Below are 13152 nucleotides of genomic sequence, written 5' to 3'. Positions count from 1 at the left end.
TGATCTGGGTCCACCCACAACAAACTGCATTCCTAAGCTATGTCCATTTAACACATTCCTATTTCATAGCAAGCCAGCTAGCCAGTTTTTGTGACTTGCGTGTAAGAATCTTGACTAAGAGTCCTAGGATACATTTTCCCAAATGCTAAAAAATAAAATATGTAATGGTAATAGTAGAACACAATTCCTTCTGTGAACCTTAAACAATTTCACATTCCTTCTATGAGAAACACTGATTCAAGTTTCAAATAGTGACTCATATATATTTTGACGAACTTGCTTTTGTAATTTTGTAATATGAGGACTACGTGCTCTGTTTTTACTATTATTTCTGCTTCTCTTTTAAATAAGTATAAATGCTTTTTCTCTCTATAAATGACAAAAGAGGTAGCACTAAGACTTCTAGATTTATTCTGGTGGAACACCTTGGACTGAATCAGGTCCTTTCTGACTCAACTAATATTTTCTAAAAGTCATTAAAATGGTATTAAAATGTTTTAAAGAGGAAAACAAGCAGCATAAAATTCATTATGGTTCTTGAAGGATCATGCCATCTTTTTCCTCTAGTGTCATGACAATAAATCCTTAAAAATAAATACTCAGCCTGGAATTTTTTTTTACCTACTGAATTCTTCATAAATTGACCAGGAGTTTCCATCAGGATGAAGCTTCTTGGTGAATAATTTCCATTTAGGTAATTTAGTTCAAGGATTGCATTCTTTGCATGCTTCCCAGCACTCTTCTGCTATCTATTTACAAAGGTTCTTATTTTGGACTTCATTAAGGCTCATTCCAGCGACTTTCCTGCCTGGCAGCCAGAAGGTTGGTTGAGACATGTAACTTCTTCTGGCAGGAGATGCCAAGGTTCCACACTGCCACAAGCCAGGCCCAGAGATGAGAGCTCATTTGAAATGTTTATTACAGTTCATGATTTTAATTCATTTTCTACTCCTCTGCATTTACCAGGCTATTCGCTGGAACACTAAAGTGCACAAAGGCCTTCCAATGATGAACTAATTTAATATCTTTGGTAAAGAATTCTCAAAGGTTTTCCACTTATACACCAGTCTAAAAAGCACATTCACACTGGGTGCAGAGAGCTTTCAGCTCTTACTGACAGCATTGAGCAAAGTGCAAGTTTTCTGAAAAAACTTAAAGAACTCAGGAGTAAAAGCCCTGTTGAAAGAAATTCCTTTTGAAATCTAAAAACCCAAACAAGACAAAACAAAACAAAACAAAACAAAACAAAACAAAAAGAGCATTGATTTTATTTACTGTTTTAAATATGTATCACACACAAAACATCCACTACTGCTGCCCTAAAATTATAAGACTGTCTAGTGATACACAGCTGCAAGGCTGTTTCAAGATCATTCCAGATCAGTCCTTCAACCCCCTTTCTTTTACTAGAAAGCATATTAGTTTTTTATTGATATTTATAAAGAAACAAATTAAATAATAGTTCATAATTTCACATAAGCACCATTCTTAGTGGCAATGAAATTAAAGAAATATATATACATGGTTAGAAAACATAAATATTCTGCAGTAAAGTACAAAATAAGAAATAGAAGCTCTCACCCATTACCATTACCTTTGCTATGCAAAGGGAACACTGCAAGCAATTTTTTTATGATTATTTAAAAAAAAACATGTTTGTGTGCTTAGACCAGCAGAAAAGGAATAACTTTTTTTTTAAATGAAAGCAAAAAGCATTATTTTTTTAAACTTAATATATCTGGGACATCCTTCCATCATACAGATTATAAACTGTTTCAATTGTTATACCTTAAAAACAAATGATAATATGGTTGAGAACTAGTCACTATTAATTGCATTTTTTCTTCATTTTCCCAGAACCCTCTTGTGAATTCCCATGTCTATTTTGCAAGGTGAATTTTCATTTTTTTTAAAGCTTACAGTATCATCCCATTTTTTGTAATAATAAACTTTTTTTAGAGTAGTTTTAGATTTACATTTACAGAAAAATTACTCTGAAAGTATAGGGAATTCCCATATATTCCCCACACACAAACACCTACACACATAGTTTCCCCTATTACTAACTTCTTCGATTTGTGTGCTACATTTGTTATAATTAATGAATCAATATTGAATCATTGCTACATTAATAAATAGGAGGAAGTTTATAGCTTACATTATGGCTTACACTTTGTGCTGTACAGTTCCATAGGCCTTGACAAATGCATAATGTCATGGGTCTGTCACTGCAGTATCGTGGGGAAAAATCTCATCGCCCTAAATATGCCAAGTTCCACTATTCATTACTGCCCCTCCTTTCTGAACATCTGACAACCACTATCTTTATATCAATGTTACAAGTACTTCTGTTAACACAAGGTAACGACAATAACAATATATGTACCTTGGTCTGTGGTTATACTCCCCCTTATGTTTGCTCCTTCCTCAGTCTTGAGGGATTTGGGGTGATGTCCTCTCTGACTGCTTCAGACTAAGAGGGGAGTTGTCCTTCCCACACCCACATACAGCAAACATTAATTTGGAATGCACTTAATTTACATTTTAAAACATAATATTGGTGTTTCTAATGCCTTTGGTGAATACTATTTTATTTCATCCTTTCTAATCTTTGAACACGTTATTTCTTTTTCTTGCTTTATTGCACTGCCACAAACTTTAAAGAAAATTCTTGATAGAAGTCATGATTAACATCCTTGACTTGTTAGCAGACTCAAGGAGAAAAAGTTTAGTAATTCCACCTTGAATATGATCTTAGCTGAAGGTTTTTAATTAAATTTTTTAGATTAGGGGAGCTCTATTCTATTCCTAGTTTGCTTATTTTAATATGAATCTCTTTTGAACTAACCATAGAGTGTTTCTCCTTTATTCTATCAGTGTAGTGACCTATATTGATTTCAAGATTTTGAGATAATCTTTGCAATATTTCCTGACATAAAACCAAATTGATTGTGATATATTTTCCCATAAGTAATATATATACACACACACACAAAGTATTGGATTTGTTTTATTACAATTTTGCTTAGTATTTTTGCCTGTATTCATAAGTACTAGCCAGCAATCTTTTTTTTTTTTACAATGTCTTGTGAAATTTTGTTGTCAAGATTGAGTAAACCTCAAAAATGAGATGGAAAGGCATACATCTTATTCTATTTTATGGAAGAATTTGTATAACATTTTGTTTTTACTTCTGTAAATTTCTGGGAAAAAAGTCACAAGTGATGCCATCCATGTCAAGAATTTTTCCCCCTGTGAAAAAGTTTATAATTTCAGGCTCTATTTCCTTAATAGGTATAGGAATACTCAGATTGGTTATTTGTTCATGTTTGTTTTGCCAGATTGTGTTTTCCAAGTGATTTGTCCGTTTCTTTTATGTCATTAGATTTATGGGCATAAAATTGTCCATAATTGAAGTAGATTGAATTGGTGCCCCAACTCTTCCTCTATCCCTCCATTCATATGCTTGCCATGACCTCACTGTCATGTCAGAGGCAACAACATATGAGTAGAAGTGATGGGGTTCTGATTTTGAGCTAGGACTTAGGAGGCCTCCTGTGGTTCCATTTGCATTCTTGAGGTCTGAGCTTGTTATTAATATAACACACACACATGCAAGCACGTGCATCATAGCCAACCCACTAATTCCAGGAGAAGGCTGAGAGGCACATGGAGGAGAGTAAGCCACAGCTGCAATACCTTGCAGTGGGAAGGCAGAATCTCCTAACTAGGAATTGCCTAATCATAGAAAATCCAGCTGACCCATACATATGAGTGACAATGAAAGATTATCATTTTAAGTCACTGAGATACGGTACAGTTTATTTTACAATAGTTAACCAATATAGTAAGATGCTCTTATTTGCTTTGTGATGTCTGTGATATGGTTAACTTGTGTTTCCTTTTTTTCCTTCATCAGTCTTGCTAGAGGTTTAGCAAATTTATTCATCTCTATCCTTTTATCACCCCACTATTGTGGGTCTACTTTATATTTTATTGGTTTCTGCTCTTATTATTTATTATTACATTCTTTCTATCTTCTTTGGTCTTGGTTTGCTATTTTCCTATTTTTTTTTCCTTAATTTTAAGCCCTTTTTTCCTAATATAGGTGTTTAAAGCTATAAATTCTCCCCTTAGTACTACTTTAGCTGCATTCCACAGCTACTAACTCATTGTACTTCAATTCCAAATAATCTGATTTAAAATATTCTATGATTTAAATCTGTTGAAATTTGTTGAGATTGCTTTATGTCCTAAGAGATGGTTTAATTTGGTAACTATAACATATACACTTGATAAGAGTGAATAATCTGCAGTCATTGATCCTGGTGTTTTATAACTATTAATAAGGTCAAGTTGGTTAGTTATGTTCACCTTGCTGTTTTATCATTTGCTATAACATACCTGAGAGAGATGTCTTAAAATCTCCAACTCTGGTTGTGTATTTGTCTTTTTCTCCTTTTAATTCTATTAATATCTTTTGCCTTATATGTTTTGAAGTCATGTAAATTGGGGACTTACATTTTAGGATTTTTATATCTTCTTCTTAAATTGATCTTTTCATTATGGAACCTCCCACTTTCATCTCCAGAAGTATTTTCTGCCTTCAAATCTAAAATGTCTGATATAAATATAGCTATTCATAACTTTCTCTTGGTTAGTGTTTTTATACTAAATATTTTTTTCCTACTCTACATCTAATTTACTGTGTCTTTATATTTAAAGTATATCTTTTGTAAACATTGTATAACTGGACCATTTTAATCCATGCTGATATTTTCTTTTAGAGTGTTTATTTTTATTTACATTTAAAATTACCAATATCACAGTTTAAAATCTGTTTTCTTACTAATTGTTTTGTATTTATTCCACATAGTCTTGATCATTTATTTCCTTTCTCTTGCCTTCATTTGGATATATCAAGTATTTATATTATTTCTTTTCATCTCAACATTTTATTTTTGCCTTAGGCACCATTCTTATAATGGTTATTTTAGGCCTAGAAACAACAAAATATATCTTATCTCATTTGAGTATGTCTTTAGTTAGCAACTTTACCACTTCTGAAAAGTAAAAGAACTTTAAATAATTAAGCTCTATTTACTCCCCTCCCACTCTTAGTACTATATTATCATAAATTATATTTCTGTATATGTTTTAAATACCATAAGACACTATTCTTGTTTAGTTTTGGACAATGAATATCATTTCGTATCTACCCTCATATTTATCCTTTCTGATGCTCTTTATTCCTATCTGCAGTTTTGCATACCCATTTAGGATCATTTTGCTTCAGTTTTGTGATGGACAGGCTCTAAGTTGTCCCTTCCCCAAATATCCTGCACCCTGGTTCATAGTTTTGTCTCATCCCCTTGTAATAAAGAGTAGAATTCCAGTTTTGGTAGTTGACCTTCACCTTTACCATCTGCCCTATGTCTGAGCAAGCCAATGAGAAAGCTGGCATGCTCTCTCCTTTGGCACCACCAGTGGGAAACTCAAATCTTGCAAATTCCCAACACAGATCAGGAGAACTTTATCCCAGTCCTACCCTCTAAGCATTTCTGCCTCACTCAAGTCAGTCCAGATCTGCTTGTGCCCACCCTGATCTCACCAGAAGTCCTACGTATGTGTCAAATACTTCTCTCAAATTCTCTTGATGTGCGGAATGTTATCAACCTTAAATACCACCTATTACTGCGATGGGGTCTCTCCCTCTTTTGTGATGTGACCACAGAGTGCCCCTTCCCTTGAGTGTGTGGGATTTGTGACATGTTCCTGCTCTAATTTTCATATTTTCTCTGTTCTGCTTGCTTTTGATTTAATTTGATCTTCTTTCTCTAGTTTCCTAAGGTTGAAACATAGCTTACTAATTTTATATCTTTAGTTTCTATTATATGCATTTCCTCCTCTGCACTGCTTTTTCTGGATCCCATGAATTTTAGTATTTTCATTTAATTCTTGGAATCTTACCCTGCAAATATGCGCAATTAGGAGTTTACCCTTAACTTGAAAAAAGTTTATTTACAGATAGTTAGGCTCCATCCCTTCTGGTTTCCTCCTTTTCCATAATATTACCCCAGAGTATCTAGCCACTCTGACAGCCCCAACTATTATTTCTGTCACTTATGATAGAATGCTCTTTTTGGTTAGGGTTCCATTCTCCTCTGCTGAGGTGAACTGGAAAATACCTTCAAAGAAACGATGGGTAAATAGAGAGCTTACACCCTGTATCCCTGCTTTTAAGGACTGCAGTCCATTCAGTTCCTGTTTGCTATGGTTGCTCACTAGCGCCTTCTATGTTTTATTATGTCCATCTCATATAATGGTACCACTGGGAGAGTTGATTCAAATCTAACTACTTCAAGTTGTTTGAACAGAAACTCACAATCAAATTTAATTTAATATAAACCATTAATCTTGTATTTTAAGCAGGTTATAAATCCCAAGGTCTTAGCAGATCAACCAGAAAGGAAAGTTGCACAGAGGAGGAATTATATACTATTTCATTTCTGGATGAGTCCATTTCATTGCTTTAATTTTTTAACATTTAAAAATAAAATTAAATCATCCAAATATGTGTAATTTATTTTCTTTCCAGAGAATGGAACTTGCATCTGAGCTGTTCATTAATCTCTCTTTTCATGGACGGTTATTTAAGTGCACAGAAAAGGCAGCTACATATATTGGGTGATTTCAGAGATAATAAAATATGAGTCTACCTATAAAACTACCTCTAGTAATAGAATTCTTTTGCATTAGAACACTGTTCACAAAAGATCTTATCTATTAAAATACAAAGGGTTTGAAAGATAATATACCCATTAATCACAACTAATACAAGGTAGAGTTCATTGACTACGAAAGTTCTTTTCATTGTAGAATACTGAGCAAAGAGGAGATGGGAGCAAGATAGAGAATAAGTGCAATTAATAGTAGAAGGGAAAGGTATATTACATTTTAGCAGGAAACAGCAGTCCAAATATGTTTTGGTCTCTCTGAAATGCACCAGTGATTTGGCCAGAGAAGTAGCTGTTGTGATTTTGTAGCAAAGAATATCTTTGTAGTATACAGCATAAGTTTCCATACCTTTCTTATTTCTGGGTTTCATTCATTCAATAAATATTTACTGAAGGTTAACCACTCTATGTCCATCACACTGTTCTAGACAATTAGGATAAGACATGAAAGAGAACTTGAGTTCTATGTTATAAGCAAAACAAAAGGGAAATTCTGTTATAAAGCAGACTACGAAAATGGTTTTGCTTTTGTTTTATTTCAAAGTACTGCTAATGTCTCTAAATATATTATTGAGCTATTTTTATTAATTCAATACATTTTCTATATTTTCTATGTTTATAAATTAAGCCATTTAAAGTATGATAAAGTTATTTTAAAGATAAAAATACAAACAAACCCTAATCTTTAAACTTCTTTCCAGAGACTGGTAGATAAGTGCCATGTTACTTTGAAGAAAATTTTAAAATTCATGAGAGACTGAGAAATCAGACCTAAATCTCTTATAAGAAATAGTTCATTGTTTCCAATGTATCACATTATGAGATGGTGTTTGTCATCATCTTTATTTTTTTTACTAAGAAAATAGAAGAAATACAGATATTATTAGTAAAATTTTAAATTTTATGTTGTCTAGGAACCAAATTCACTTACATTGAATCTCTGTGAATGGGCAAGGAAAGTGGTTTCCCACAACTCAAGGACCTGCATCTCATATGAAAGCCCTTGCTTATTCCTACTGATGCTGGTTTTTGACCCTTGGTTAACTTAGGCAAAGTTATTCATTATTACTTCTAAGCACTTGCCTCTATTATTCTTTTCTTCAAGAAAATTTCCTGCATATATTTCTTAAGGAATTGTGTAAGTGTTCTAAGTTGGTTGTAATTTCATGGACCCCTGGGTGAAATCTGGGGACCAAATTTTCATTCTCAAATCACATTCCAGGTTTTAAATGGGATGTTTCTTATGAGGATTTAGTTTGTTTTAATTCAGTGGACCTTTTGAGTAGAATTTTAAGATATTCTTCCCACTCCAAGCTGGCTGCTGTGTAACTAGAAACGTAAATACTAGACCTAGAAGAGCATCTCTTTCAGAAATATGATTGTGTTGTTGGGAGATGGAATTTATTTTTCAAAGAACTGAGAGAAGAGAAGTTGTTTTTTTTTGAAAAGTATCCAAGCCATTTTATTATGGTGAAGGGAGATGGAAGAGACAGTATATGGTAGCAAATAAAACAGTAAGACACAAACTATTAAAGAGTATTATTGGAGTTTTATCAAAAATTCTCCAGTGACATTAAATTTTTCTCTGACATGCTCAGAAACGAAATTCCATAAACGGCAATAAATAAAATGAGCATAAATATGTACCAAAAATAACATATAAAAGGAAATTGCATATATATGTAAGGCACTTGAGATTCATAAAGCATTAATATTTTCTCTTATAAAAAGATTTGTATGTATTGGAATATGACATTAAAATGTATACACATATATCCTTTACATCTAGTGGGAAAAAAATTAAAAGTTCTTTTTAATCATTGGAATGTTATTTATGCTCTAAAATATTATATATTTTACCATGAAGGATCAAACACCCACTCCTTATATCCATTTAGAAACCAGGTCTCTCCCTGTTACCGATACTCTTTGATTTAGTCAGAGAGAATAATTATCTTTGGCATATGCCGGGAAAGTATTCTGTGATGTTCTAAAAACATCAATGCTCACCCATATTCCCCATTAGGGTTTACCATAGTTGTAAAAAATGTCTTTTATTTTAAGAAACACATTTTTCCTTAAGGACTATATTTACTTGGGATCAAGTTGTTCTAAATTTCAATGTGTAGCCCCACACTATCCCTAACAACCCAGAGAAACTCATTTCCATTTCATTACATATTCCCGTGTCTCTATGTTTTTAAATCTTAATTCTTTCAAATAGTTACCGTCATGTGGTCTGAAGTTTACAATGCTGTTTCTTCATTTTGAATGCTTACTCAAATCAACTTTTTTTCCTTTTTTTTTTTGTTTAACAAAATAGTAATAAAAGCTTTCAGGGTTGGTTCCATTGCATTCCTTTCTAGCTGTCTTATGAATAATAATTAACATCCAATTATTAACTTACTTAACTCAAATATCTTTTTTTAAGATACATTATATATCAAACACTTTGCTAAGGACTAAGTATACTTTTTTTTTAAGCATGGAGATTGCAATCTGTTCAGAAACCTGAGACAATATAGATACATACAATTTTTATGGTACATATGACATGGTACATATAATATATACAATATACTTACATATAATATATACAATATACTAACATATAATTTATATGGTAGTTTATGAATTCATTTACATTAGAAAATAAATGTTAGAAAATATAGTCACTATAAACATTCGAATATTATAAATATTTTATCTTTTTTTCTTTGTCTACTGGCTTTAAAGTAAGAAAGGGAATTTAAGATGTTTTAACATGAGATGAATAGTAAGGTATAACTTCTCATTTGCTAACAAATCGAACATTTTCTGTGGCCTAATATTTCTACTTCTATCATGTGTGTATGAAGTGTTTACAGTTATTAATAACATGTCAGTAAATTTCCTTTTTGGTGAATGCCCGTTGTTGCCTAATACCTCTGAGTGATATTTAAATTGGGAATTGAAATAATATCTTTCATAGTAAAAGTTCACTTTTGAGCATCTGCCATCTAGAAACTAAGTCAGAGTAAGAATACAAAAAGTACCCACAATTTTGAGGCAGGGTACTCTGGGGTCTGACGGCCTGAGTTTGGATTTTGCCTTCATGCACTTGGAAGTTTGTAGGTTTAGTTACTTCACTTCTTGGTGACTCTGTAAATCCACTTTTAAAATGGCATATACAATAATACAAACATCAGTGGATTGATAATGAGGTTTATGTTAATTAATATAGATAAAGCACAATGCTGTGTGTGGCAGGTTAAGTGCTAAGGAAATGTTAGCCATTATTATTAACGTTAGTGTTTTGAGAACCTGCCGGTCAATCATCTGATACATTTAACTATTGCTTTCTTGTTTCATATTTTTATAATCTTGTTTTGTTGGAAATATAGTTGATTCCATGTTTTCACTTTGAAAATATTTCTAGGTTTTATCAGCAGTCATCAATGAGGGGCACTATGCAGAAAGACAGACACTTTTCAGCTTCTCCAACAGCCACAGGCAAATGATTTTTTCTAAATTAACTCTCTATCCCAGCGTAAGAAAAATTAAAAAGTTTTGCTTGGTTAGAGAAAGGTCCATTTGGAGAGGGATCTCAACTTAGGATCCGCAGGAAGGGCTGTACTGCTACTGCAAAGCGGTGCACCAGGGATGCTGTCCTAAGCATCTACAGGCGGGTGTTAGCTTCCTTCCAGATACTTTCTCTTTTTTATAAATAGAGAAAGTTAACATGGTACCGGTACCCAGAATATCTACATTTCCCACCATCTCACTGGGCTCATGTCTCCCACAGCTGCTAACGTGCCTCTCAGGATCAACATGCCTTCCATTAGAAGGTCCCCGATCCCTCTGTTAAATTGAGCTGCAATGTGTTTTTAAAGCCTTTGATATGTACAAAAGTCAAGAGAGCAATTAATTTTAAAGGCTAAAGATGAAGGAGAGTCCAGTTCATTCACCTAGTCATTTTAACTTCTGCAATAAGTTCATATGATGCCCAGGCACAACCCTTGCTATGTGGTTTCAAGCACATCACAAAAGTCATCAAAATGTGCTAGATGTGGCTCAGTGGTTGAGTGCCTGCTTTCCATAAGCAGGGTCCCAGGTTCAATCCCTGATGCCTCCTAAATGTGTGTATGTGTATACTATTTGTCCTTGCTATTGAGAGGTGTAGTGGTGACCATGGGAAGTGAAGCACTGGGCTTCCTCCTAGGGTCCATCCATACAGGCTTTCCAGAAAATGCCCTCAGCAGGCAGGACAGATGATTAATAATAGAGCAAAAAGCAGACAGCTCCCAGTGTCAATGTTTATGCATCCATTTTGTATTTGTGGGGATTTGTGATTTATTTGTTCCAGAAACTGATTTCTATTTCTCTCAATCCCAGGTTTACTGCATCTCTCTTGCCTATTTCTTCTTGCATGTCATTCAATCATTCAACAAGTATTTATTGGGTGACTATGGTATTCTAGATTCTAGGGACGCAATGGAGAGGAGGAAAATAAAAGTCGTGCTCTCTCTCTGCAGAACTTATAATTTAGTACAATGGATCCTTCAAAAGGAAGGCACAAGTCCATTGGATAGGTTTGTTTTCAAAACTTTTATTTCTACTGTCAGCCAAGAAATTACAGATAGAGCTGCAAGACAACAAAAGCATTTATTTGAGGTCTTAGAATTGCAATTCCAGGAGCACAGATTCAGGTAGCAACCCAAACTGTGTCCCACCTTGGGGCTTCCAAGCAAAGGTTCTTAAAAAGAAGATCACATAGCTTGTTTATAAAGGATTATGACTGGCAGATATAATAAAGTGAAGGATACTTTCCAAATGTCCTTCAAGTTAGACAGTTGGCTGATTTCTTTACCTTGTAGTTGTTTCATGGCTTCCAGATGTCCTCAGAAACATTGTTGCTTTTGGTTTTGCAGACCTTGGCAGTTTGTATCTCTGACAGAGAAGTACATAAGAGTAACTTCCCCACTGCCTCTGACTCCATTTTAAATCTCTTTGCCATAGTTTAATAAGTCCGTTTTGCTTTATCTCTTTTTCTACTCTCATTAATTTTTTTGATTTCTCAGAATCTGATCTTACTTTGTTTGCAAGTATCTCCTTATGCAGTTTTTGGTAGGATCAATGTTAAATTTTCTGATGCCCTTGAAGGATGTCTTTGGGTGCAGAAAAAATATCCTCAAGACAATTTTTTTTTTAAAGAATTAACATTTAATTATGAAAACTCTCACTCCAAAAACAGAATTCATCCTTAGGCTTTCAATTCAAATTCCAAATCTAATTTTTCTATTATAAATCAACAAAATTTTGTGTTAATTGAGCCTTTGTAACTATTCAGTCTTCTTTACAATTATCATCCATCACATTCCAAACATTTTTTTTTTTTTAAACTTTTTGCAGGTACCAGGACTGGGGATTGAACCCGGGACCTTGATCGTGGGAAGCTGGCACTCAATCAGTGAGCTACAACCACTCCACTTGAAACATTTTAACTGATTTTTAAATTTAGCATTTCCAATTTTCCTTCAAGTATTATTTTCTGGCTGATAAAAAAAAGTCTCAGATACTGTGGCAATTGTTAAAATCTAGTGATTTAAATATAAATATTATCAAAGTAACTTCTCAGACTAATTGTTTCAGAGTCTGAGTCAAAGTTTTGTTGCAAGGGAATAAGCTTTCTAAGCAAATAAAGAATTTGCTCTTGGTAGGGGCATTTTATAAGGGAGGAAAGTAGTAGATAATCATTTTAGACAGGATTTTAAAAATTCTTGCAAGGGAAACACTGCAAGATGGGAAAGACGCTGATTAAAATTCCTGAGGTTTTTTGCAAGGCAGAAAGTTAACTGGGTGGTCTTGGAAGAGTTTCTTAAGCCAATTAATGTCTATCAAAAATTATCTCCCAGAAAGGGCTACTGATCATGTTGCATCACAAAGTTCTGCATCAATTCATGACTGGAACAACTTTCTTTCCTAAGATGGTAAATCAAATTAATATGCATGTTCCAGCATCATTCACAAACTTAGTAAATTTTTCATTAAAATTTCAACCAGGCAAATTATGCAATTAAAAATTTTTTATTTGATTTACTGTCAGAGAATATTATCTCTGATGTCATAAATACTTAACATACTTAACTGAGCAAAACTGTTTGTAAGAGAAAAATGCAAATACTATAGATTTGATTCCTCTAAATGTCTTTGTATAAGATATAGCTCTACCCAGGATTAAAAGACACTTATGCACCAGGGAAGCACTGACCCAGCTGACAGAGGTCTTAAGAGTGGAATGGGGAAAATGGACTTGTCCCAGTGGTTAGGGCATCCGTCTACCACATGGGAGGTCCACAATTCAAACCCCAGGCCTCCTTGACCCGTGTGGAGCTGGCCCACGTGCAGTGCTCATGTGTGCAAGGAGTGCTGTGCC

At 33.8% G+C, this 13152-nt stretch overlaps 1 long non-coding RNA gene across 1 annotated transcript in view; it reads left to right on the top strand.

Moving 5' to 3' along the window:
• The window catches only part of LOC139439275 (uncharacterized), a 163808-nt gene extending 151606 nt beyond the window's left edge, over positions 1-12202 (top strand). Inside the window, exon 3 of the long non-coding RNA XR_011649154.1 lies at positions 12129-12202. This is a non-coding gene — a long non-coding RNA (uncharacterized lncRNA). The remainder of the gene's footprint in view (positions 1-12128) is intronic.
• Positions 12203-13152: the final 950 nt, after the last annotated feature.

The sequence above is a fragment of the Dasypus novemcinctus genome, chromosome 7 (assembly GCF_030445035.2).
Source record: "Dasypus novemcinctus isolate mDasNov1 chromosome 7, mDasNov1.1.hap2, whole genome shotgun sequence".
Taxonomy (NCBI): Eukaryota; Metazoa; Chordata; class Mammalia; order Cingulata; family Dasypodidae; genus Dasypus; species Dasypus novemcinctus.
This window is presented reverse-complemented; position numbering and strand designations above follow the sequence as displayed.